The sequence below is a fragment of the Haliotis rufescens genome, unplaced genomic scaffold (genome assembly GCF_023055435.1).
Source record: "Haliotis rufescens isolate VD_foot unplaced genomic scaffold, xgHalRufe1.0.p SCAF_1, whole genome shotgun sequence".
NCBI lineage: Eukaryota > Metazoa > Mollusca > Gastropoda > Lepetellida > Haliotidae > Haliotis > Haliotis rufescens.
Window position 1 is genome coordinate 77359090 of NW_025963779.1, and position 27283 is coordinate 77386372.

The 27283-nt window shown below is 42.9% G+C and overlaps 1 protein-coding gene across 2 annotated transcripts in view; it reads left to right on the forward strand.

Moving 5' to 3' along the window:
• Positions 1–1292: 1292 nt before the first annotated feature.
• Positions 1293–27283, forward strand: part of LOC124147865 — a 47018-nt gene continuing 21027 nt past the window's right edge. Inside the window, exon 1 of one of the 2 annotated variants that reach the window (XM_046518670.2) lies at positions 1293–1489. The gene's annotated coding sequence lies outside the window, so the exon portion shown is untranslated. Of the gene's footprint in view, positions 1490–21604; positions 21721–27283 lie in introns of those variants that run through there. The other variant, XM_046518671.2, reaches the window with a different exon arrangement.

The window sequence follows — 27283 nt, forward strand, 5'->3', positions numbered from 1 at the left end:
GATGATTCCTACTATGCCCTACCTTTCTGGCGTAGTATCATTATGAAATACGGTGCGTGACCTTCACGTACCCATATTTATCTCGTTTTACTGCCCTTCGACATATCAGATGAAACCTCTGGGTTCATGAAGCTGAATTCTATTTATATGTAATGCATATATCCTTGTGTAACGTGTGAGTTTTCTTTTATATCCTTTGCTTATTTTTCCGTACCCCTGTGCAACCTCTTTAATTTTTCAAGGGCATTTCATATGAGCCACAGAGACATGTGGCTCTGTTTTCTGTTGATTGTAAGTGAAATTGGACCACGTTTGCTTTTTACTGTACTTTGTCTTTTGCGCCCAGTGGAATCTGTGTCGGACGAAGGTCGAGACTGACTGTTCCCTGGCGTTCACGTTTCATATTATCTGTGTCTGCATGTTTGAATAATCACACGTGTCTATTATTGGAGACAGGATAGGTCATCTGTGCTGCCGTATCGTTTGAGTGACAGGTTGCAACTGAGACTCTTGAAAAAGCACTCGAATATTTAAACGCCAAAATAAGAGTTCTATTTTGATTACTTTACTCACAAGTTTAGTTTACAATCCAGTCCTTGAACCCGTTTTACTGCCGCAGTCCATCAGGCCACACACGGTGATTTCTTGTTTCTGGTCACAGACCTACGCTAAAAGTCTTCTTGTGGTTATCCTTCCAATAATGACCACATTATCATACCCTCTAGTCCTTTGTGTTTGTGTGTCCTTTAGTACAACTAAAGAGCTTAGAGCTAAAAGGGGCTAAAATGCACTTTGGCCCTTTTTTGCACATCATTGCATAAATAACATCTATGAGTTCTTGTCACCAAAATGTCACCAAAATGTCGCTCCTAATTGTAATAAAGAAGTTGTTCATCCATATATCTTATCCTTACTTAGTACTCCAATTTCTAACTCCCTCTCAAAGAAGCTGAAAATCAAGACCACAAATATGTAACCTTATCCATTTATTATATTCTTTTTGAGTTGCTTCATACTCTATAACAAACTCAGACATTTTATATCATGCTGAGCCACTATAGACCAGTAGGTGAACAGAGAAAAACGCGTGACATTCCGGACTTTCCCACGGAAAGAAAGGGGGACACAAACAACGCTTGTTTCTGGCCTTGTTAACAACTCGATACAATCGGTAAAGTATAACACGATGGGAGCGACCACAGCACGCAAGAGTCAGGTAGTTTGTGATAAAGGCACGCATTGCGAAAATCCTCATTTACAGGTGGAAGTTGTTCAAGTGGTCAATCCATCGACCGCCAGACAGAGGTCAGCACCTTCTGCACGAGCGTCCGATAGGAGCCGTTCATTCATTGGCTGAAAGAATATATTATGATAAATGCAGATACACGGGTCACATTTGTCACGTACGTGTGCTCTTATGAATGGGACAGAGACGGGATATTTTTTGAGTACGTGATCTATGAGGGATATCTGAAGAAGGCAACGCAAGGTAGGTGGTAAAATATAACTATCTTTTACCTTCATGCCATGTTGTCATGGTGACAACCAAGCTTTAAATGTTCTTGTTAAGGGGTAAATATAAATCTTCAGTTAAAGAAAGGTTATTTATTTTTTGTTAAAATGCCGTTGATGCACAGAAGCAAGACGTGTTTTAATACGTCAGCAGGACACGGGTGGCCCCATGGGTCAAGACGCTGTATCTCACTGTGCAGGTGCTTCATGTGCCATAAGCGCGTGGGGTGGGGGTGTGGGAGGGAGGTGGTGGGTGGTGGTGTAGCGTTCGCTCGGCACGACGAAGACCCGGTATCGATTCCAAACATGGGCACAATGTGTGAAGCCCATTTCTGGTGTCACCCCATTTCTGGTGTCACCCACCGTGATATTGCTGGGATATTGCTGGGATATTGCTAAAAGCGGCGTAGAACTATACTCACTCACTCATGTGCCAGGATCCGATTGTCTTGGGTTTTAACCCCAGACTTGCTCTGTTAGATATACACCCGTGAAGATCCGGGGTAGAAAAGGTCTTCAGCAACCCATGCTTGCCATAAAAGGCGACTCTGCTTGTCCTAATAGGCAACTATGGGGATCGGGTGGTCAGGCTCGCGGACTTGGTTGATGCATGTCATCGATCCCAATTGTGTGGATCGATGCTCATGATGTCAATCACTGGATTGTCTGGACCAGACTTGATTATTTACAGACCGCCGTCATATACCTGGAATATTGCTGAGTGTGGCGTTAAACAACAAACAAACAAACAAACAGTTGGATATATTTGTTGTTTCAGCAGCATACCCGTCCTCGTTGGTTTTACCAAAGTGGAAAACGCCTACAGCCTGTCCCACGTTGGGCTTTCCTCCCACATCAAAATGCCATGCCCTTCAATAAAGAAACATTGTTCAAAGTCACATCTGTTTTACATTAGTCGTATCTTCTTCTATCTTCAAGAAAACAATTTCAGATTTCTAGTGAGTGAGTGAGTGAGTTTGGTTGAGCGCCGCTTTGAACAGTATTCCAGTTCTATCACGGCGTGGCAGCGTAATATGGGAAGAAAGACCGAAGTGATGCAGGTCTCAGACGCTAAATACTTTGGTGAAACGAGCGCGGGTATGGTGGTGACAAACCTAGAAACATAATCGGGACTAACTGGGATTTAACCTACGATCGTAGGGTTCTGGTGTGTCCAGGGGACGCAACTCTGCACAGCGAATTCTGGCACCTTAGGCGACTGGGCCAACCATACCTCCTTTATAAATCTAATGTTTTTATGTTGGCCTTTCAAACTAAAAGTAATTAATTGATATATGGGTATTCTTTCAACTTTTTTTCTTGAACAGATATACGTACATTGAAGTTAATTAGTTGTGTTTTTTTACCATACTTCAGTCACATCACGTCGTGTCAGCTTAAAGTCAAAGTATCAATCGAAGTTATCTGGCACTACAAAATGCTTATGAAGTAAAGTATCTTGTATCAGCATTTTTCCTAACGTCATCGGGGACACGGGTGGCCCAGACGTCTCAAGCGCCGAAGAGTTGCGTCCCTTGGGCGTGCGAGAATCCTGTCATCGTAGGTTTGAATTCCACATTCGCTTTGATAATGATTTTAGGTTTGCCAAGACACTAAAATAGCTGGTGAGTTTCACCAAAATGGTAAACGTCTAAAATCAAGGGTTTGGAATCTCTCCTCACGTGAACACGCCATGGTTAAAGCGGTTTTGAACCAAACTCATTCATTCCTATCGTCATCTTTGGCAGTTCTGTTGAGACGCCATTTGTCATATCGAATACCAGAAATTCGATCCCGACGATTGCTACAATTGTGCTGGCTGTGGCCTAAAAACAAATCAGACACTCACCGCATTCCTACATTAATTTGTCCTTTTGTGAAACGTAAATATTGGAGGGGCCATAGGTGGCCCAGTCGTCTAAGGCGCCGCAATTCGCTGTGCAGAGTTGCGTCCCTTAGGCACGCCAGAAACCTACGATTGTTGATTCAAATCCCGGCTCGCCCCGATTATGTTTCTAGGTTTGTCAGCACCATACACGTGCTTGTGGGTTACACCGAAGTGGTAAACGTCTGAGACCTGCATCACTTTGGGCTTTCCTCCCACATGAAGCTGACACGCGGTGATATAACTGGAATACTGTTAAAAGCGGCGTTAAACCAAACTCACTCACTCACGTAAATATTGGTCTTCGAACTAGAAGTATAGAAAGTATTATGTACAGTTACTGTATATAAACTGCCGGGCCAAAGGAAGCATGCGATTGAAAATTGGATTTGACCAAAACATTACAAACGTTATGAAAACAGTACGAGGATGAAAACAGTCGCCAAAACATTACAAACGTTATGAAAACAGTACGAGGATGAAAACAGTCGCCAAAACATTACAAACGTTATGAAAACAGTACGAGGATGAAAACAGTCGCCAAAACATTACAAACGTTATGAAAACAGTACGAGGATGAAAACAGTCGCCAAAACATTACAAACGTTATGAAAACAGTACAAGGATGAAAACAGTCGCCAAAACAATGCAAACACTGCAAACTTTCGGCCCGAGTATGATCCTTTATGATGTCATTGAGGGTACCGTTGTACCAAACAACCTTCGCGCTACGACTGTCGTAAATCTATGTTAAGGTATGGGTTAAGGTTACGATCATCTTAGCGCTAAGATCGCTTTGTACAACGAACCCTCAATCAAAAACATCTCCATTACGTGTTTGTTTTATGTTTAGCCACCATCGTACGTGCTTCCTTTTCCCTGACAGTTAAGTTTCCACTAACCTCAGACTAGAGATTATACATGTGAAGTATGTTGCCATGTTGATAACAAGTTTTATTATTTATAATTACTACTTAACCCCTTAAGTTATTAATGCGCATAATATGACATTTCTTAAATCATGCAATACTCAATTTGGTCGTCAAGGACACCATACGTCAATGTTTCATTTTTTATATGAACTCATGGGTCAAGTGTCTATTTACGCAAACCGTCATCATCGACGTCAAAGCCACCATCATTAATTCTATCAAATTGATTTACTCTATTGCCTTGCGTTATTGAAGTTACCGGAAGTCCTTTAATCCTAAAAGACCAATATGGCTACCCTAGATTCCTAAGATGACGCCATGATGCTGTGCTATATTTAACCCAACCGCAGTTATGTCCCCTCCATATATATATCCACTTCGGTAACCTGTCAGTGTTCAACGACCCTCTATCACATGCCATCGTGACCACCGTTTATTAAATATAGAATGAAAAAAAATCAATGGTAATCTATCAACACCGTTAAGAATGAGCAGACGTTGCGCAGACTGCCGGTCACTTGATTGGGTGATTACCGAACAATTATCAAGGTCGACGCAGAGCCTTATAGAGTTAACTATAGCTGTTCGGGAGGCCTTTAAGCCCCAATATTTCCCTATCTTTCTGAAAGGAAATGTGTTAATCAATCGTGGATTCATAGCAACGTTTCACTATAAAATATCATGCACATTGCTGGCGTCAAACGCCATGACCGTGACGTTAGAACAGCATCCTCTACCCGAACAACGCCAGAAAAGGATTCTTAACCCACGGACCAATATAATATTGGTCCGTGATCAACCAAAGCAATATATGTTGTAGTACATATATGATATATGTTGTAATTCCAGTCCACAGCTAACTCTATTGTGATGGGTTACGAAAGGGATGGGTAACGAATTGGAAACGTAACTAATGGGATGTGTAAAAAATGGGATGCGTAACAAATGGGATGCGTAACAAATGGGATGCGTGACAAATGGGATGTGTAACGAACAGGTTGCGTAACACATGGGATGTGTAACGAATGGGATGCGTAACAAATGGGATGCGTAACACATGGGATGGGTAAAAAATGGGATGCGTAACGAATGGGATGCGTAACGAATGGGATGCGTAACGAATGGGATGTGTAACACATGGGATGGGTAACAAATGGGATCCGTAACGAATGGGATGCGTAACAAATGGGTTGGGTAACACATGGGATGTGTAACAAATGGGATGCGTAACAAATGGGTTGCGTAACACATGGGATGTGTAACAAATGGGATGCGTAACTAATGGGATGCGTAACGAATGGGATGCGTAACGAATGGGATGAGTAACAAATGGGATCCGTAACAAATGGGATGCGTAACAAATGGGATCCGTAACGAATGGGATGGGTAACACATGGGATGTGTAACACATGGGATGGGTAACACATGGGATGTGTAACAAATGGGATGGGTAACAAATGGGATCCGTAACGAATGGGATGGGTAACAAATGGGATGCGTAACAAATGGGATGCGTGACAAATGGGATGTGTAACGAACAGGTTGCGTAACACATGGGATGTGTAACGAATGGGATGCGTAACAAATGGGATGCGTAACACATGGGATGGGTAAAAAATGGGATGCGTAACGAATGGGATGCGTAACGAATGGGATGCGTAACGAATGGGATGTGTAACACATGGGATGGGTAACAAATGGGATCCGTAACGAATGGGATGCGTAACAAATGGGTTGGGTAACACATGGGATGTGTAACAAATGGGATGCGTAACAAATGGGTTGCGTAACACATGGGATGTGTAACAAATGGGATGCGTAACTAATGGGATGCGTAACGAATGGGATGCGTAACGAATGGGATGAGTAACAAATGGGATCCGTAACAAATGGGATGCGTAACAAATGGGATCCGTAACGAATGGGATGGGTAACACATGGGATGGGTAACACATGGGATGTGTAACAAATGGGATGGGTAACAAATGGGATCCGTAACGAATGGGATGGGTAACAAATGGGATGCGTAACGAATGGGATGGGTAACAAATGGGATGGGTAACAAATGGGATGGGTAACAAATGGGATGTGTATCAAATGGGATGCGTAACGAATTGGATGTGTAACAAATGGGATGGGTAACGAATGGGATGGGTAACACATGGGATGTGTAACAAATGGGATGCGTAACGAATGGGATGTGTAACAAATGGGATGGGTAACGAATGGGATGGGTAACACATGGGATGTGTAACAAATGGGATGCGTAACGAATGGGATGTGTAAGAAATGGGATGGGTAACACATGGGATGTGTAACAAATGGGATGTGTAACAAATGGGATCCGTAACGAATGGGATGCGTAACACATGGGATGGGTAACACATGGGATGTGTCACAAATGGGATGCGTAACAAATGGGATGCGTAACACATGGGATGTGTAATAAATGGGATGCGTAACTAATGGGATGCGTAACGAATGGGATGCGTAACAAATTGGATGGGTAACAAATGGGATCCGTAACGAATGGGACCGTAACGAATGGGATGCGTAACGAATTGGATGTGTAACAAATGGGATGCGTAACAAATGGGATGAGTAACAAGTGGGATGCGTAACAAATAGGATGCGTAACAAATGGGATCCGTAACAAATGGGATGCGTAACAAATGGGATGGGTAACAAATGGGATCCGTAACAAATGGGATGGGTAACAAATGGGATCCGTAACGAATGGGATCCGTAAGGAATGGGATGCGTAACAAGTGGGATGCTTAACGAATTGGATGGGTAATGAATGGGATATAACCTTTCGGTTTGGCGACATAAAAGAAAGTTAGCGAAATTCATGCATATTCATGTACCAGACATACACGAATTCGTTAAAAGTCCAGTGGTTGAGGCCAAAGAATATTGCCAGGGAAACCACACAATTGAAGATGTTATTTGAAAGTGATTAAGTTATATTTTTCACTGGTGCCGTATACCCACCCGTACGTTCCAGCTAGCTGGGTCCGCAGTCTCTACAGCTGCCGGGCAAAAGTACACACCCATGTTTGATGGTGGCTGAAAATAAAACAATGAAGAAATGGCTCGTCGAAGGTAATGTGTTTAGTACGGGTCTCATAGTTATGTTTTGGACCTCAAGTTTGCACTGCTTCGGCGACTTTTTTCAGCCTTGTAACGTTTTGATAATTTACATGTGTATACTGTTTTTACCCGGCAGTTCACTTCAGTTTAACATACCCGGCTTACCTTAATCGTTTTGTGAATCCCGGCCATCACTGGGAGAAATCCCGAACTGATGCCATTATTTGACCAAGGGATTAGGACATTACGCACAACACAACAGAACTGGATGACAGTCGCCCCCCCCCCCCCTTGACACTGTCATTAGATAATCGTAACGCTACACTCGCTTTGTTAAACCGGGCCCTGGACACTCCTTCCCATCAGTACTTTATTCGGCAACTAATAAAAATAGAACTAAGAACTAATAAAAATACTTATATTAAAAAAAACGATTGAGCGCAACGATTGAAGAACTTAGTTTGGTTTCAGACGATTGGTTTCAAGAGTAACACATTGCTTGTTGCGTGCGTAACCTGGAATGTGTCTATTACAACAGATCAATACAATATTCCAACATTGCAATTAGAGGGGTTTCATCAAACAGTTGTACTTGAAAGAGTTCTTGCGATCTCAATGCAGCATAGGTGTCAACACGACGATAAACGCTGAATTGCTCTTCTGTCAATGCTTTTGAATAGGTTAGCCATAAAACGAGTCAAATATATTACGTCGCAGACAGGTTTAGGGGGCTTTTCGACAGCCCATGTGTCAAAAACAACTCCGATGAATCTCTTGAATGTACCGTACAGACTGAACAGACATACCTATGTTTCATAACACGAAACCGTACACACTCCAATGTAACCACTGCCATAGGCAACATATGCGCTCTACAGAAGAGAACATTTTATCATTTTTAATTTGCATTTGCGTGTTGTGTGCGGGGTGGTCGGGCGGCCCAGTGGTTAAAGCGTTCGCTCGTAACGCCGAAAACCTGTGTTCGATTCCCGACATGGGTACAATGTGTGAAGCCCATTTCTTGTGTCCCCCGCCGTGATATTGCTGGAATATTGCCAAAAGCGGCGTAAAATCATACTCACTCACTCACCTGCGTGGCGTGAATAGTGAACAGAGCGTCTGCCCGGAGTGCGGAAGGTCGGGGGTTCGATCCCCTTCGCCACGTCATACGAAAAGACGTTAAAGATGGTACTTGTTACCATGCCTAGCACTCGACATTAAGGGAAAAAACAAGGACTGGTAGTACAAGCAGCCACACACGTGTTATATAAGTATCTATATAAGTGAAGCTTATTTAAAAACCTATTTCCCCTTAACTCACCTTAAATGTTAAGGAACCCGTGAAGATCCGAGGTAGAATAGGTCTTCAACAACCCCTGCTTGCCGTAAAATGCGACTATGCTTGTCGTAAGAAGCGACTAACGGGATCGGGTGGTCAGGCTCGCTGATTTGGTTGATGCATGTCATCGTATCCCAACTGCTTGGATCGATGCTCATGATATCAATCACTGGCTTGTCTGGTCCAGACCCGATTATTTACAAACCGCCGTCAATATAACTGGAATATTGCTGAGTGCGGCTTTAAACAACAAACCAACCAACTAAATGTTAAGGAAAGGACTAGCTTTGACAATGTATAGAAAATTGGATACTTGTATAACCTTTGAAGGCGCTCTATATATACTATGCAAAAAAGGAAACGCAAATGTGATTTTAGATGTATATATATTTTAAGTAATCAATGGTTCAAAATTGGCACACATCATTGTCAGTGGCCATGGTTCCATATGGCACCTAGGTGAAGGTCATCTGTTCACCATATCTTGTATGGCCACCTTTAGTCCAAAACCGACTGGAACCCTCGTCCCATGGAAGAAAACAGATTCCGAATTGTCGCCTGAGGAATGTTCACTCACTCTGCGTGCAGTGCGTGTGCCAACTCTCGGAGGCTCTGTGGTTGTTGCTGACGTGCTCATGCTGTGATTCCTGAAAAGGGCTGTTGTCAGTCTTGCCGTGTGAGGTCGGGCGCTGTCTGGATGGAAACTGACGTTCGCTTGTTGAATAATGAGAAGGACGTGTGGCCGAATATTCTCATCCGTGTAACGTTGTGCCGTTAGGTTCTCCAAAACTTGCACCAATTCGTCTGTTCTACCAGTGTAGGAGATGGCTTCAAACATCATCACACTACCACGACAAAATATGTCCACCTCATGTGTACAGTTACGAATATAACGTTCCCCGCGACGCCTGTAAACATGACGTCTACCATCCGCACGGCGAAGCATAAAACGTGACTCGTCACCAAACCAAACTTGTCTCGATCGCAGTTGTGGCCATACTGTTAGACCTTGATACCATTTATGTCGCAGCCGACGATGCAGGTCCGTCAAAATCACCTAGGACTAGTCGTCTAGCGTGAATACCTTAAGCGCGTAAACGCTTCCTCACTGTCTGAGCTGATATCCTACGCAATCCTGATATTGCCGTAGTTGTAGAGGTGGCCGTGGTGGTTCTGTCACGTAAGTGACGTAGCCGTATAAATCTGTCATGTGCTCTAGTAGTGATACATGGTCGACCTGATCTGGCAAGGTGACGTGTTGTCCGATGTGTCTAATAACGGTTCCACAGTCTTGTAATGGTGCTTAGTGCCACATAGAAAAACCAGGCTACAGCTGAAGGTGATTCTCCTGTTTGCAGTCAGCCGATGACGTTGTTGCGTGTGGCTTCCGTCAGTCGTGTCATGTTTTCGCTGTTCACTTGATTGTGATGGCATGCAAATGGGGGCGGTCGGGTAGCCTAGTGGTTAAAGCGTTCGCTCGTCACGCCGAAGACCCGGGTTCGATTCCCGACATGGGTACAATGTGTGAAGCCCATTTCTGGTGTCCCCCGCCGTGATATTGCTGGAATATTGCTAAAAGCGGCGTAAAACCCTACTCACTCACTCACTCACTCACTCGCATGCAAATGAAAACCCAACGTTTTTATATTCCATCAAGTGTTGCACGTGCATGTCATGCTGGTGTGTTTTAGCGCCAGGCTCTCTCGTTTTTTGTGAGTTTTCCATCTTTCAGCCAAATTTCGGCAGTACATCATTCTTTCCACACAAATCAATCCCAACCCATGCAGAAATGACCAATTCATTTTTTATATTAATTTTGTAAGGACGTCGTTTTTTGTAGAGTATATTAAGCCGTACATGGTGTAACATTCATTCAAAGGTGTCATAGGAAGTTATAACGTAAATACGTGATGCTTTTTCGTGTAAACCACAAAAAAACGTGGTTCATATTCATCACTTTCTGTCTCCAGTGATATCTCATAAGTATACTGGGTAATTTCTCCTTATACATAGGTTTGTTGTTTAACGCCGTACTCGTCGATATTCCAGCTAAATTACAGCGGCCGGTAAATGGTCGAATCTGGATAGGCCAAACAAATAATTGATTTAACAACAATAACAATAATAATAACCACCCGCTCTTATTCGTTTTTCAGAAATAATGACACAATGTTGTTGTTGTTGCTGTTGTTGTTATTATTATTATTTTTCCTTACAGTAGTCCGTAAACATGCAATGATTTGAAAGTAAAAAAAACCAAAACGCATTTTGTCAGTGTATCTGCTGCCGAGCGTATATTACGCCTGGCGCCTTCCACGTCGTCAATTTGAACTAACTCCTTTAATATTGAATAGTTGACAGAGTTAATCTTTACATTAGTCGACGGTGAATGTCGTACTTGGAATACCCATGAGGGCACACCTCTATCATACTGCCTACCTTAATTGACCCATCACCCGGACGCTGCATGCATATTTCATGTCAGGGAGGAGAGATATAATTAACTTAGCGTCGTGGGGGGTACCTGTAATATTGCACACCGCTTTAGTATGGTGCATGCTGACGGTCGATATAGATGGTAGATAGTTGCCAGGAAAATAGAACATACTATTTTGTTGCGTAAATTGGTTGGTATACGTTTTTTTGTTAATAACTTTAAAAGAGGTTTATGGACAGACCACACTGTACGTCATTATTATTTTCGTGAATGAACCCATTAGTCAAGGTAAGACTGATAGTTTAATGCAGACATTGGCATGACGCAACCGGTACATCGTCTCGTCTCCCACCCCAGGTCTGCTTATAGACGTAACGGATGATGCACAGAAAGAGGATGTACTGGAAATGTCCAACAGTGTTTCTCTAAAGTAGTTGTTTAATTCGTTTAACCTAAATGTACAGCTTTCTCACCCACTGGTGGCGCAACGATCGAGCCCAGAAATTCTATCCTTATACGGCAAGGGTGGAAACTGGACTTTTATGGTCAGTTAATTCCCTTGCCTCGAGAAGATGTGTTTGCTGCGGCACTTTTCCCCTTCATTATCGGCACCATTCAAGACAATTATTTGATAGTACTTGTAGCGTGAAACCACACAATCTCCCCACGTATGTATATTGTACATACATTTTCTATATTAAAATTAGGAGATAACAATAATTATGTGTGCCCGGAATCTTCATTTCGAACTGATGGCTTTAGCGGTGAAGTAAACTTAAATCTAAGATTTTTTTCTGATAGATATTGATCAAACTTAATAATATAATGAATGCAGTATCAATTTTCGCCAAGCCAAATAACATGAATAAATTCATTTCATACGTTCTGCTCACAAGTGCTTTTTAGCCTTGAACTGAAATTCAATGGGTACGCGAAACCCGCCACACAACAGCTAACCTGTGTCGGTGTTGTATATCATGCTGCAACCTCGAGAAGCACGTTTGCCTGTTTTCCCCACATAATCCCCCACACTGTTGCAGTGAAGTGCCGTTACTTTTATATCCAGTGTTAAACCTAACCCGTCACGCTTTAACCCTAAGACCTCAAGATCCGTATGTGCCAATGACAGGTAAGTTTCATTCAGGGAACAAAGGTTGGTTTTCAGGCACTGCTGTCTGGGGCTGACTAGACATATAGAAACAAATTTCAGTTTCTAGGCGAAATTACATTAAAATGTTAATATTGCTTTGGAATTATTATGGACTATGTACGCGATAAAAGTTTGTAATTAACCAAACAAAAACATTCAAGAAAAGTATTTGTCGGTGTCGGTGTCTTGCAATATATATTTTCACGACAATTACCAATTACCACATTTGCCTTAATTTAGTTGGTGGAGAATTGATCAGATGTCATTAAAAAAGTGCAGTGATTTCGTTAACTGTTCTCCTAAGTGAAGCAGAGAGAAAATACACCATCGGTCGCTTTTAAGCGGGTGCTTCCAAATCGACTGTCGCCAGGGTTCCCGTGTCTTCCATCAACTCTGAACAGACAGAACCGGCTTTCATTAGAGTGAAGACGACCCTCTGCCAGTCACGTCGCTCCTACTACGTACAGTCCGGGCCCGTCTTAATCTCTGACGACCATGTAACACTGTTAATAACTGTCATCTGTTAGGTCTGTAAACCCGATATCCTTGAGCCTTGAGTTGCCTGGCCACTGTCTATCGACTAACCATTCGTCGGGATTCCGGAGATGGAAAGTACGCAAGTACAGGTCTCCACTGTGCGTAGTTACCCTGGGTCTACCTGTTCTTGGCCTGTCTGATGTCTACCCGTTACCGTTTGTAACTCTGTCAGGTTAGTTACAGAAACACGGGAGCAACCAACAGTTCTAGCATTGTGGGCATGGGTGGCTCCCATCTGTATCAAACCGTGGGCGCGCTCACGTTGTTCGGTTGTCAATCATGGTATTTCTGTTGTTACTTTTTTTTATTACTGTGATTGTCTGATATGCCGTCCGTATCATTTAAATACCCTACTGCACGTGTAGTTTTGGCTGCCCAAGCGCATTTTTACGCATCTTCTAAAACAAAGTGCCGTGAACGTGTATAGCATTCTGCATAGAGCATTGTTGTGTTTGGACGATGTGTAAGTTTTGCATTGATTTAGTTTGAAACTGTGTTCTTAAATTTTGCAATTCAATTTTAAAGTGGTAAAGTTACTTTTGGCCGTCGGATTTTAAAAGGTGGGTCGGTTTGCCTTCGCCGAGAACCTATGACGATGAACACATGTGTCATGTCGGTCATGTCTCTGATACGTTCATTTAGTCGCCTTGGACCCGTTCCACAAAACGATCTTAGAGCTACAACAGTCGTAGTGCTGAGATCGCTTGGTGGATCGAGGCCCTTGTCTGTTAACTCATTGCCAGTCATGGAGAAGTAGTGAACATTACTATTCTATATGTAGGACCACTTGCACAAAGCAGCCTTAGATACTTTCGATCTGGGTGCTTGCAATCAACTTTACTATTACAGCTGCTTACACTTATACAAACGTATTACATCTGTACAAAGCATTTGTAAGACGGATTTGATTTAAGATCGAAATGTTCCACGATGGCGGTACACATTTTAAGCCAGATTCCTGTCTTCCGGTGTCTGTAGATAGGTGAATTGTGGTTCAACGTCGCGTTCAAGATTATTGCACTTATGTAGCGACGTGTACGGAGTCTGTAAAACCAGTGAACGATACTGCCTCCGTCCTTCACACCATGCATAACTCTACGTGTTAACTGAAGAAAGGAGTATGATCTGAAATAACTGAATGATTTTCAATGATTGAAGAGCAGAGATCTTTCTGTCCAAGAAGGCAGTGAACCAAAAAGCGAAACGAGTGTCATTGTTAAACAATAGAGTTACGATCGTCTTCTGCTAAGATCACTTTGTGGAACAGTGCCGGGACATTCTACAACCTCGACCAACCAATAACAATTATTCACTTTTGTGTTATTGCTAGATCGACTGGGGACACGGGTGTCTGACCGTATACATCGGCTAACGCTTGACGCAGGTATATTTACAGTATGTTGCACTCTTGATACCCAGGTCGTATTTACAGCGGCATTCGGCGATATATTCATTGTATTACCGCTCACGTCCGCCATGTGACGGGGAGAACATACCCCTCTTTGTAGCCCGTGTAGACGCTGTAAAGCAAGGTAAAACCAATCTCACGTCTAGCCGTCAGGTGTTTGTCCTTTGTGATGATTGTAATACAAAGCGTCATACGTTCCTTGTGTACATTTTGTTACATTTCACTTTGAAATAGTGTGGTGTTTTCAACTTTTCTCCAGCTTCGGCTCCAGGGATAAAGTGTCAGGTTCGACGGAAATGTTGGACTATTGTGTTTTACCCCGCAGTCATATTCCAGCTGGAACCCTGCGGCCTGAGTCTGGACAAAAAGTGATCGAAGGGAAGCCTTCAAATCAAAATTTAAATTTTCTGTTTAAAATTTCCTGTGTATACCACTACACACAGAACAGGTACATGTCATTGTATGGCTGATCTGATATGACATGCATCTAGCGTTAAATGCTTAATACACAGAGATCCGGGGTAGAATAGGTCTTCAGCAACCCATGCGTGCCGTAAAAAGCGACTATGCTTGTAAGAGGCGACTAACGGGATCGGGTGGTCAGGCTCGCCGACTTGGTTAATGCATGTCATCCTATCCCAATTACGTGGATCGATGCTCATGATATCGATCACTGGATTGTCTGGTCCAGGCTCGATTATTTACAGACCGCCGTCATATAGCTGGAATACTGCTGAGTGTGGCGTTAAAGCAACACACAATCAGACAAACAACCAAAACAAATCACATACAGGACACACGTAATATGGCTGTAATAATCATGCTTATGGCGTAAGATAACATTCACTCTGGATTACCATCACCAGTTGCAGTAACACACACACATACACACACCCACACACGCTAATCAGAAATGAGATATTTTAGGAACCATATATATCTGGTTCAAAGTTTCCCTTCATCTGCTCTAAAGACCGCCTCCGCGGAAGGTCCGGGGTTCGATCCCCGGCCGCGTCATACCAAAGACGTTAAAAGATGGTACTTGTTGTTACCCTGTCTGGCCCTCGGCATAAAGGGTCTAAAACAAGGACTGGTCGGCTCGGAGTCAGTATACTGTGTCTGAGTGGGGTATTCATTTTAAACTGCGGCATGGTATCTCAGTGAGCTAGCACTATAAATCGGCATCAGTCCGGACTAGTACAAGCAGCCACACACACACACGTGCTTGCACGTCGCTATATAAGTGCAATAATCTAGGACGCGACGTTAAACCCAACTTCACCTCGCCTCACCTCATCTGCTCTAAAGCTGTGTATACGATAAACAGAAGCAGCCAGTATAGCCGACAAACATAGTTTCCTTCGTACTTTTCTGTTTCTACTTCTTGTCAATAACATCTGCACTATTACTATCACAACAATATGCATGGACAATGGTAGAGTACCACAGGACGTGTTTAGAGCGGACGCTCCAGGCGCTAAGTATGTTGTTTGATGACGCACGTACGACACAAACAATTCAAGAAAACAAATTCCTGCCCTTTCATCTTAACGATATCTTCACCAGCAGATCCTTGATCCCATAGACCAAAACATTTATAACGGTCATAGAACTTGATGAAAAGGGCCTACTTAAAAGCTCACCTATCTCTTATATTAACATATAGGAGCGACTTAAATGACACCAAAATGGCCTCATATGTATGGTCTGTTAACAGGGACGGTTACATTTCACCTGTCTGACAACGGTCGTGCACTGAACCACGAGAAGTACAAACAGGATTCCGATCCGTGCGTCCGGCTTCCATTCATATGTTGTGTGTGTCTTGAGAGTCCATGTGTTCTGACATTGAGAGCTGTTTGTTATTTATTGATGTTGTTAAAACCGTATGAAATCTGGCAGAGACCTCCGGAACGCTGACTTAGTAATTAGGGGTCGTAAATATAGATCTAGATATCATTCCCCAAGGAAGTGGGGCCGTGTGTGGGGGAATATATAACATGGCTGCTTTACTATGTGGGCGACCATTGGCGTCTTAAACCAATATGGTGACTTCATGCTATTGTTGTAGTTGATTCTGAACCAGGAATTCACTGGCCATTCTAAACGTGCATTTAAACAAGTAAAATGACGCAACCAACGGTCTTCATGCAAAATTATGGAGAAATTATATACAGTCAGGTCCCGTTAATCCGACATCGATGGTTGCATATGATTATGTCGGATAAACGAAATTAGGTAGTATCAACGTTCGTGATCGAAAATCGGACAACTACACGATAGATATAAGGATTCAAACACGTAATAATAACATAAATATTCATATTGTTATGTTACATTGTTTGCGGAATATGTTCTCTAATCATGCAACCTCTAAAGTTTAACAGAAAACAACTGTTACGGATTGTATGACCGATTCAAAATACTTTAAAAAGCATCGTCTGGAATAGAAGTACAGGTTTCAACCATAACATGGTTTAAGTCTGTTGGCTCCGGTAAGGGAATCGTGTTTTGTCCATTACTAAACAGGAACACTTAGTTCTGTGAGGATTGGTCTTGTAGCCCAGTTGGCCGTCACGTCGAACACCAGGTTCGATTCTCCATATGGGCACACTGTGCATTCTTTGTGACAGTCGCCGTGCTATTGCTTGGTTACTACTGAAAGCTGACGCTGGACTATCCAACAATGAGTTCGTACGCTATGTAGCTACATTAAGGCCGACCGTGGAGATCCGGGTAGCGGACAGGTCTTCAGCAACCCATGCTTGCTGTAAAAGGGGACTAGAAGCCTGGACCAGACACACCAGTGATTGATGGCTGTAGGCTGTGACGATACTCCACCATCCGGGTAACGCATTTTGACCACCACGGTTGGGGAAAGAATGTTTTAACGATATAGGGTTCGGGTGTGTAAAATTACATCCGAGTTTTATATGCATACATGCCTTGACTGGTATATATAACGTAGAGGAGAGAACGAGCACAATACTGTATTGATGCAACCCATGCTTGTCGTAAGAGTCGACTCACGGGATCGGGTGATCAGGCTCGCTGACTTGGTTAATGCTTGTCATCGTATCCAAATTGCGTGGATCGATGCTCATGATGTTAATCACTGGATCTGTCTGGCCCATACTAGATTATGTACAGACCGCCGTCATACAGCTGGAATATTGCTGAGTGCGGCTATAAACATCAAACAAACAAACATTTATGTCTTCTTTCACTGGTGAAAACCGAACTGGGATAAGTTGATGTGCGTGACAACTGCCGCCTTCGTAGGCTGACGTGAAGTAGGAGTATATTTCAGATTTGGGAAATGTTCAGTTGGCTAAAGTGGTATTGTGAGCCTGTTCAGTTGGCTAAGATGGTATTGTGAGTCTGTTCAGTTGGCTAAAGTGGTATTGTATGTCCATTTGGCTAAGAGGATATTGTGAGTCTGTTCAGTTGGCTAAGGTGGTATTGTGAGTCTGTTCAGTTGGCTAAGGTGGTATTGTGAGCCTGTTCAGTTGGCTAAGGTGGTATTGTGAGCCTGTTCAGTTGGCTAAGACGGTATTGTGAGCCTGTTCAGTTGGCTAAGGTGGTATTGTGAGCCTGTTCAGTTGGCTAAGGTGGTATTGTGAGTCTGTTCAGTTGGCTAAGATGGTAGTGAGAGTCTGTTCAGTTGGCTAAGATGGTAGTGAGAGTCTGTTCAGTTGGCTAAGGTGATATTGTATGTCCATTAGTGTAAGAGGATATTGTGAGTATGTCAAGTTGGCTAAGATGGTAGTGTGAGTCTGTCCAGATGCCTAAGATCACGTACTCATTGAGGTGCGTGCTATATACGTGCCAGTTCCATCTGGTCCTGGGTTCGAATCCGTTTTCGCCTCGATTATGACTCTTGGTCAGTAACCATACGGTGTTCCGTGAGTTTCACCAAAGTGGTACATTTTGGCTTTCCTCACACATTATACGGACACGCTGCGATGTGCTTGAAATTATATACGTTATACGAATATTCCAATTGATTCACTCAGATTATATAGGCAAATCCCTGCAAGACCGGAGGAGCCGGGTTGTCAAGCCTCCCATCAGACACCATCATTCACTGCTCTTAGTAATATTGCTGGACGCATGTAGCCAGTTAGTCGAGAGGTATTGTAGTGCAGCCGGGTTGATTGTTTAATGAAGCTGCTTTCCGTTGTAGTCACCCAAGTGAGAAAATGGCCATTTAAGATTGTTGCAATTTGTCAAACTACGGATTTATGTCCTTTCTGCACGCGATATGGGGTAATACGACACACTGCACGTGCCAAGGCGTGTTTAATGTTCCTATTCAGATGTTTATATTGTCCGTTCGGGTTGGACGTTTCAGACATTTGTTTTTAAAACCAAAATAATCTCAACAGTGGTCGAGTTAGTAAAACGCAATGCTGGTGCTTGTTACAGTCTTTATGTCCTCGTTTTTAAGGAACCACATACATGCTGTTATTCAACATTTAGTGCGTTACAAACGACACTGGTCCATTTGATTGTTTGATTATAATTGTTATCATTATGTTCAAGTAGTCCATCCTTGTCTATGATGGGTCACATTTTGTATAACTACGCGCATGTTGTCATTGTGTTGTTAGGGGCGGCCGGGTAGCCTAGTGGTTAAAGCGTTCGCTCGTCACGCCGAAGACCCGGGTTCGATTCCCGACATGGGTACAATGGGTGAAGCCTATTCCTAGTGTCCCCCGCCGTGATAATGCTGGAATATTGCTAAAAGCATAAGCGGCGTAAAACCGTACTCACTCACTCACTGTGTTGTTTCACAAGGGGTACCGGGTATTACTACACTGCCGGGCAAAAAAGAAAGTATGTTCCCATATTTGATGGCGACCAAACATGAATCAACCAAGAAATAGATTTTTGATGGTGATGAATTTCATACGGGTATGATAGTTGTGTTTTGGACCTTATCTTTGCTGTGTTTCGGCGACTTTATTCAGCCAAGTAACTTTTTGATGACATTTGTCGCATCCAATTTTCAAGTGTATGTTTTCCTTTGCCCGACAGAGGTAAGTACATGCATTTGAACTCAAGAAATTAGAGTGAGTGAGTGAATGGGTGGATGAGTGGGTGCTATGTTCCCTTACTCCGGTTCTTACGATACACATGGTGTCATCTGGGCCTATTCATCCCGACCATCTTCATTGAATGACTTAAACAAGCGTTGGCAACTGGGGGCCTATTTAGTTTTTAGTAATATTTGTTGTACAAAATGTCTATATTATATTCTCTCATGACTTTCGAGAATATTGGGCGACTTCGATCGATCGACTCAACTAGCTCATAAATCTAAGTTCAATTAGCGCTACAATGAGTGAGTGAGTGAGTATGGCTTTTACAGCGCTTTTAGCAATATTCCAGCAACATCATGGCGAGGGCACAAGAAATGAACTTCACACATTGTACCCATGTGCGGAATCGAACCCAGGCCTTCGGCGTGATGAGCGAACGCTTTGCCACTTGGCTACCCAAGCGCTGCAGAGACCACCGGGAACACAACTCTATTTTTGAAACCAGTGCGTTTAAGCCCGTCATTGAAATAACGACCCGTGTCTCCTATTTAAAACACAGCACGTGTCTCCCATTTCATACAGAGCACATGTATCTCCTATTCAATACAGAGCACGTGTCTCTCCCATTTCATACAGAGCACGTGTATCTCATATTCAATACAGAGCACGTGTCTCTCCCATTTCATACAGAGGACGTGTCTCGCCCATTTGTCATTTTCATAACGCACACATAGACTTTCATATATGGTGGCAAAAATTAAATTTAGTTAAATTAAATTAAGAATTTGTACAGCGCATGTTCCAATTAACACCTGCTCAAATGCGCCTAGACCATGATTGATCCCGACAACGGCTGTCCAGAGACAGGTTTTGGGTGTCTTTTTAAAGTTTGTCAGATTTTCTGTCTATAGGATTTCTTGTGGCAGATTGTTCCATAGCAATGGGCCAGCATGTTTGATGACCTATCGCCATATGTTTTGGAACATGACTTTAGCACCACTAGCAGATGTTGATGGTACTATCAGTTCCTGTAAATATGCAGGAGCCAAGCTGAAAGTGACGATGTTGACAGTTACCAATTTAGTGAAACTCACGAGCAGGGTCTAGTGCTCGCAACGCAAGAATAAAAGTCAGGGGAATATGGGACTCTATGATCTGCGGATCCTGACACAACTAAGGGACAGAAATCCGCCCAGCAAATTACTGTTCGTTCGCTAAATGTGCAGCATGGAAAATATATGCGGAATCGGAATGTATGATTTTAGGGTAACGAGAGTAGCAAGAATTGTTATGTGGCCTTAGCGTAACGTTTGCGCCAGGCACCTCTGATTCAACGGGGGCAAACATTAGGAGCAGGTATTGTATAGAATGGGTAGAAAAGTGAACATTAACATACAGTTATGGCTCTCTGATGACTGTTCTTTGTATATGGAACAAAAGCAGGTAGGCACACACAGTCCCTGGCTGAAAATAATGGCTCGTTGACGAGTACAGTGCTTGTTTCGCAAGCAAGGAAAAACTCTCAAAAACATGCACATTAAAAATCGTTTTGATCATAAAATCTTATGACACAGTTGTTGTATGTTTTGATACAGACGTATTGAATAGATGGAATTATTTTTTATGGATATTTTGTGTCCAAATTATCCAATGTGGGTATTAAACGAGGAAAGTAATATAAACATGCATAACCTTTCGTTAATAAGATACAGTTTCTGAAATAAACTAGCGAATGTGATTGAATATTTGTTTACTTGTGTCCCACAGGTTTCAAACATGTTTGAATGCATTTGATACTCTGTATCACTTCAAAATAATATTCATAATATCACATACCATGTGAATGAGGTGTCATTGTTATGACCGTCCAAATATAACACTTTTTTATCAATCCCAATTACCATGCCCGACTCTTAGAAAGATAAAAAAAACCCACAGTAATTACCATACTATTTTATCACCCGTCAAGGCTAGCCACAAATTCCTCGGTTAATCCATTACCCAATATCGACAATTTCAGATGACCCGAGACGCCGAACCCTCGCACGGTATTGTTAGTCGGTCAAGATTTACGGATTCTTTTTGTTGAAATTGTGTCACCTATAATACCATGGGAATATCATGAATTGAATATTGGTCTGTCGGTCAGCGCTGCTCAATACATTGTGACTCGAGCCTCGTTCTGGTGTAAGGAGCCGTATTGGTATGTCCGAGGGAGATTTATGAACTAATATCCGGTGTCTACATAACCTCTGACCCTGTTTGCCGGGTGTAATGTTTAGATCCCATTGACAGGGGCCGCCATGCCCGGGTAGGTTATAGTAATGCTGGAAGGACTGATCTGTACGTCTGATTACAACAGTACGATGATCTCGTCAAATCGTGAGTGTTTGATACTCTGTTTATTGTGCATTTGATACTAATTATTCAAATTATGCACATTTACCGATATTGGGCTATGACAATGTTGTTGACATCAACAGATTTACATATGAACAATGCTGTTAAACAAAAAACATATCAATGACATTTTCGAAATGTATTCCACAGTATCTTACCATGGGGGCATCTTCTGATGCGCCGCAATTCGCTGTGCAGAGTTGCGTCCCTTTGGAACGTCATAAACCTATGACTGTGGGTTCGAATCCCGGCTGGCGCCGACTGTGTTTCTACGTTTGTCAGCACCATACCCGTGCTCGTGGGTTTCATCAAAGTTGTAAACAATTATCCTGTATCACTTCGTAATTTCCTCCTACATCAAGCTGACACGCCGTGATATAACTTGAATACTGTTAAAAGCAGCGTTAAACCCCGCGCACTCGATGTTTTACATCAGTGTCGTGAATGCACAGACATTACATGGTTGTCTGACCGCCTTCATGGTCTAGTGTAATGAGCGGAAGGTCTGTGGTTCGATCCCCTGGGAACGTCATACCAAAAGACGGTAAAAGGGGGTAAAAAGACTAGGCATTAAGGGGCTAAAACAAGAACTGGTCGACTGGGAGTCAGTATACTGTGTCTGAGTGTGACATCCATGTTAATCTGCGGCATGGTATCTCAGTGGTGTAATTTTGTAAAACCGGTGTAAGTTCGGACTAGTACAAGCAGCAGCACACAAGTGCATGCAGTAATCTTGAATGCGACGTTAAACCCCATTTCCACCCGTGAAGATCCGGGGTAGAATAGGTCTCCAGCAACCCATGCTTGCCGTATAAGGCGACTATGCTTGTAAGAGGCGACTAACGGATCGGGTGGTCAGGCTCGCTGACTTGGTTGATGCATGTCATCGTATCCCAATTGCGTGGATCGATGCTCATGATGTCAATCATCGGACTGCCGATTATTTACAGACCGCCGTCACACAGCTGGGATATTGCGGCGTTAAACAACAAACAAACACAACAATGAAGCAGCGTCCAGCTCTCCCCGCGTTAGTGTGGCGGGCGGGGTTATCACTGCCGGGCAGGCTATAATGGATCAAGAGTGCTTTAACTACCTTGAAACATAAACTAACTCGCTGACCCTTCGGATGCCCTTGTCCGTAAAGGCGGCGTCTTGACGTCACAGGTCAACGTCTGCTGTTAGTCACGTCGGCTCCTCAGATACCTTCGACACGGGATAAGTGTGGGCGCTGCAGTAAACCATCTCCTGTATTTGTCTATATGTCAGTAGGATATTCCAACAATCCATAGCTCACTGACCAGGGTTTATGGGCCTACAGCCGGCATGCCGCTGTGTCACATACGTGAAGGGGCGGTAGGGTAGCCTATTGGTTAAAGTGTTGGCGCGTCACGCTAAAGATCAGGGTTCGTTTCTTCACCTGGTTGCAATGTGTAAAGCCCATGTCCCTGTCGTGATATTACTGGAATATACTGGGGTGTGTGTGTGTGTGTGTATGTGTGTGTGTGTGTGTGTGTGGGGGGGGGGGGGGGGGGGGGGGGGGGTTGTGTGCGCGCGCGCGTGGGTGCGTGCGCGTGTGTGAATGTGGGTGTGTTCAAAACACTACTCACGCATTGATTGGGTGGCAACAAGATCTATTAACTCAGCATCACTCAGACCTATATTCACATCCAGAACAAACAAAGTAGACACAATTTATGGATAACAATTTCTTTAACACACTATTAAAGCGACGTTGTCGATCATTATTCCGTTCTTCAAGCAAGACTGAACAATCGGAGCATGGTGAGGTGAGGTGAAGTTGGGTTAAACGTCGCGTCCAAGATTCTTGTACTCATAGCGACGTGCATCATTGATGTGACTGCTTGTACTAGTCCGGACTGATGCCGATTTATAGTGCTAGCCCACTGAGATACCATGCCGCAGTTTAACATGAATACCCCACTCAGACACAGTATACTGACTCCGAGCCGACCAGTCCTTGTTTTAGCCCCTTAATGTCGTGCGCCAGACAGGGTAACAACAAGTACCATCTTTAAACGTCTTTTGGTATGACGCGGCCGGGGATCGAACCCCGGAACTTCCGCTCTCCGGGCGGACGCTCTACCACTAGACCACGGAGGCGGTCAGGAGCATGGTAAACCACCAGCATTATATATGTGGGTGGAGGATTAACAGTAACAACAACTTTTATACATGAAACACATTAAAACAGAAAGACACTAGTGTAACAACATGATGGACATTTAACCGTCAAATCTCAGAAATCAAACAATATATCCAGAAACATTCTTAAACAGACGAAAAACCTCACTCACAACCCATTGGTGAAGATGGAAAATGACTTCTACAGTTTCGTCCCGACCTATATGTATATACAACAACATTCTAAAAGTTCATTTACATGAATTATTAATAACATATCGAATATAAACTCTCAATGCAAGAGAATAACCAGCCTAGATTTTCTGCCGAAACCGATTCCACTTGACGTAAAAAGGCAAATAGATGTGGAAATAATTTGGACCCCTGAAAATCAGTGATGACACCAGGTGTTCGCGAAAAGGGTACAAAAGCACGGTGGTAGCTGGAGCAGTGTAGTGGCATCTAAGTCTATCGCTACACAATCTCTGCGACAGATTGTCGGTACCTGAGCAGCAGCAAGGGTTCGCCGTCCCACACAGCCTGGTTGGCAGTGGATGTTTGTACAAGGTGTTGTGAAGGAGCACTTGGTCTTAATTAATCTGGACGGTCGATCTGGACTCTCATAACACAAGGAGCAATAAATATTATAAGAGAAGGATTCATACGGCTAGAATCACTCTCAAATGAGTGAGTGAGAGCGATTCTAGTCGTTATATTCTAGCTAATCGTGAATGTCTGTAAAATGTGTCCGCGTCAGGAAACCCAGTCGTTGACAGTAAGAGCAACTATCCTCGCCGCCACAGCAACAAATCTTAGTCTTCTCAATGAAACGTATGGGGTACTGGGGCCAGAATAAAAATGTACCTTTTGGTTTTTTTGTATTACGTGAGCATTATAATTCGGCGGAAAATCTGCTCTTCAGATGAATGTATTGTTTTCGTATAATAGTTTTATTTTGGATATGTTTAAGGCTGCATCACTGTATTGAAGTGATCCATTCTCATAGATTTCAACACTGTTTTGACTTTTACACCCAATGGAATCTCCATCCTGAGTTCTGGTATAACTTGAGCAATCAAACAATTAAAAACTAGAAACTGTTGCCCGTGTCAGGGCTGCGTCGGAACAGTCTCTGATGTGTTAATACCCACTGTGCCAACGCTACCTGAATCCCTCAACCTGACTATACACAATATCAACAAGAACTACGAAGCGAAAAGACGTTATTGTTACCAAGAACTGCCAATATCCGCCATTAAAGAAAGATCTACCCGAGACGTTCATGTTGAAAATTAACCTCATTCCTCTTCTATACCTATCAAATGAGGCAGTTGCTCAATACCTGAATACCGCGGAATGTTTGAGCAGTCTCGAGCCAAACCTTTTGATATGAACCACAGAGGACACTGTGTCCCTCTGTTTGCCGTGCAAGACACATCACTATAATGAAGGTTGGAGTAATATGTAGTCCAGATAACAACCGAGCAATTCATGTGGTCGGCTGGAAAAGCCAGGCAAGCAAATTGATCGATTTCTGTTGGAATCAATGGTTCCATGTTGCTGTTTGCATTACTCCTGTAAAACACGAACATAACGGGTAATGAAACATGACAGTCTGACCTCAGCGGTTACCTCCCTTCCCAGAATACAATGCGTTCCATTTTCGGTCGTGTGTTTCGTGTCCTTTCATGAGACTCGTTATGATCCATTATCAACAAGGTCGTGATAATGAAACTGTCAAGTGTTTACTTTAGGAAGATAGGGTTTGTTTTGCCATTGTCAACTCCACGTGTGTCAAGTGAGAGGTATTAGTTGGTATAGCTTGATGTTAATATATGGCGGTTTAAAGGTAAATCTTTGAAGTCTAAGTATATTGACCTAGGTTTATATAAACTTCATCTGAACCAGAATAATTAAAGGACAATAACACCCGCGACTATGCGATTGTATAACTGATTTGGGGACAATGATTTACCAAAGTCTAAACTGTCGGACAAAAGAATGTATACATCATGTTTTATATTGGCTAAGAACGAAACATTGATTATTTGATGGTAATGTATTTGTTTGTTTGTTGTTTAACGCCACACTCAGCGGAGGCGGTCTTTAGGGCAGATGAAGGGAAACTTTGAACCAGATATATATGGTTCCTAAAATATCTCATTTCTGATTAGCGTGTGTGTGTGTGTGTGTGTGTGTGTGTGTGTGTGTGTGTGTGTGTGTGTGTGTGTTACTGCAACTGGTGATGGTAATCCAGAGTGAATGTTGTCTTACGCCATAAGCATGATTATTACAGCCATATTACGTGTGTCCTGTATGTGATTTGTTTTGGATGTTTGTCTGATTGTGTGTTTGTTTAACGCCACACTCAGCAGTATTCCAGCTATATGACGGCGGTCTGTAAGTAAAAGAGTCTGGACCAGACAATCCAGTGGTTGACACCATGAGCATCGATCCACGCAATTGGGATACGATGACGTGCCTCTACCAAGTTAGCGAGTCTGACCACCCGATCCTGTTAGTCGCCTCTTACGACAAGCATAGCCGCCTTTTACAGCAAGCTGGGTTGCTGAAGACTATTCTACCTCGGATCTTGTGTATTTAATACGGGTATCATTGTTGTGTTATGACTCAAGTGTGCAGTGTTTCGGCCACTGTTTCAACCTTGTGACGTTTTGATTACGTTTGTAATTGGTTGGCCAAATGCAATTTACAAGTGTATTCTTCCTTTTGCAGTTTATGTGAATCTTTGTACCGATAACACACTTACGTATGGAATCATTAATGCATGAACACGAGAACGTGGACTTTGGTGTAAGTTCAACTTTGTTAAAGGCAGCGTGCAGTTATTTATTATGTGATTAGTTAGGTGAGCTACATTTTTAAAACTATGTGATACAGTTTATGCACCTTAGATACTGACTATGAATTTTTATATTAACCTTTAGCGTTTATTGCGTTTTCTGAAGAAGTGAATGAGTGAGTGAGTGAGTGAGTATGGTTTTACGCCGCTTTTAGCAATATTCCAGCAATATCACGGCGGGGGACACCAGAAATGGGCTTCACACATTGTACCCATGTCGGGAATCGAACCCGGGTCTTCGGCGTGACGCGTGAACACTTTAACCACTAGGCTACCCGACCGCCCCTTCTGAAGAAGAATCAGTGTAACCCTATAGACAACAAATTTGGCGTTAAATGAATTGATATTTAGTGTATGAATTATGAAACTTCCAACAAGTTGTTCACGGTGTATCTGTGATCGCTTTCAATTTGGGTCGGTAGCCTTTTTCTTCTCACAGAGACAATAGCATTAAGGATCATAAAGAACTCCGTTGATTGATTCACCACCAGCATCGCCTCTGACAACCACAAGATGCTCGTACACTTAATGACATTT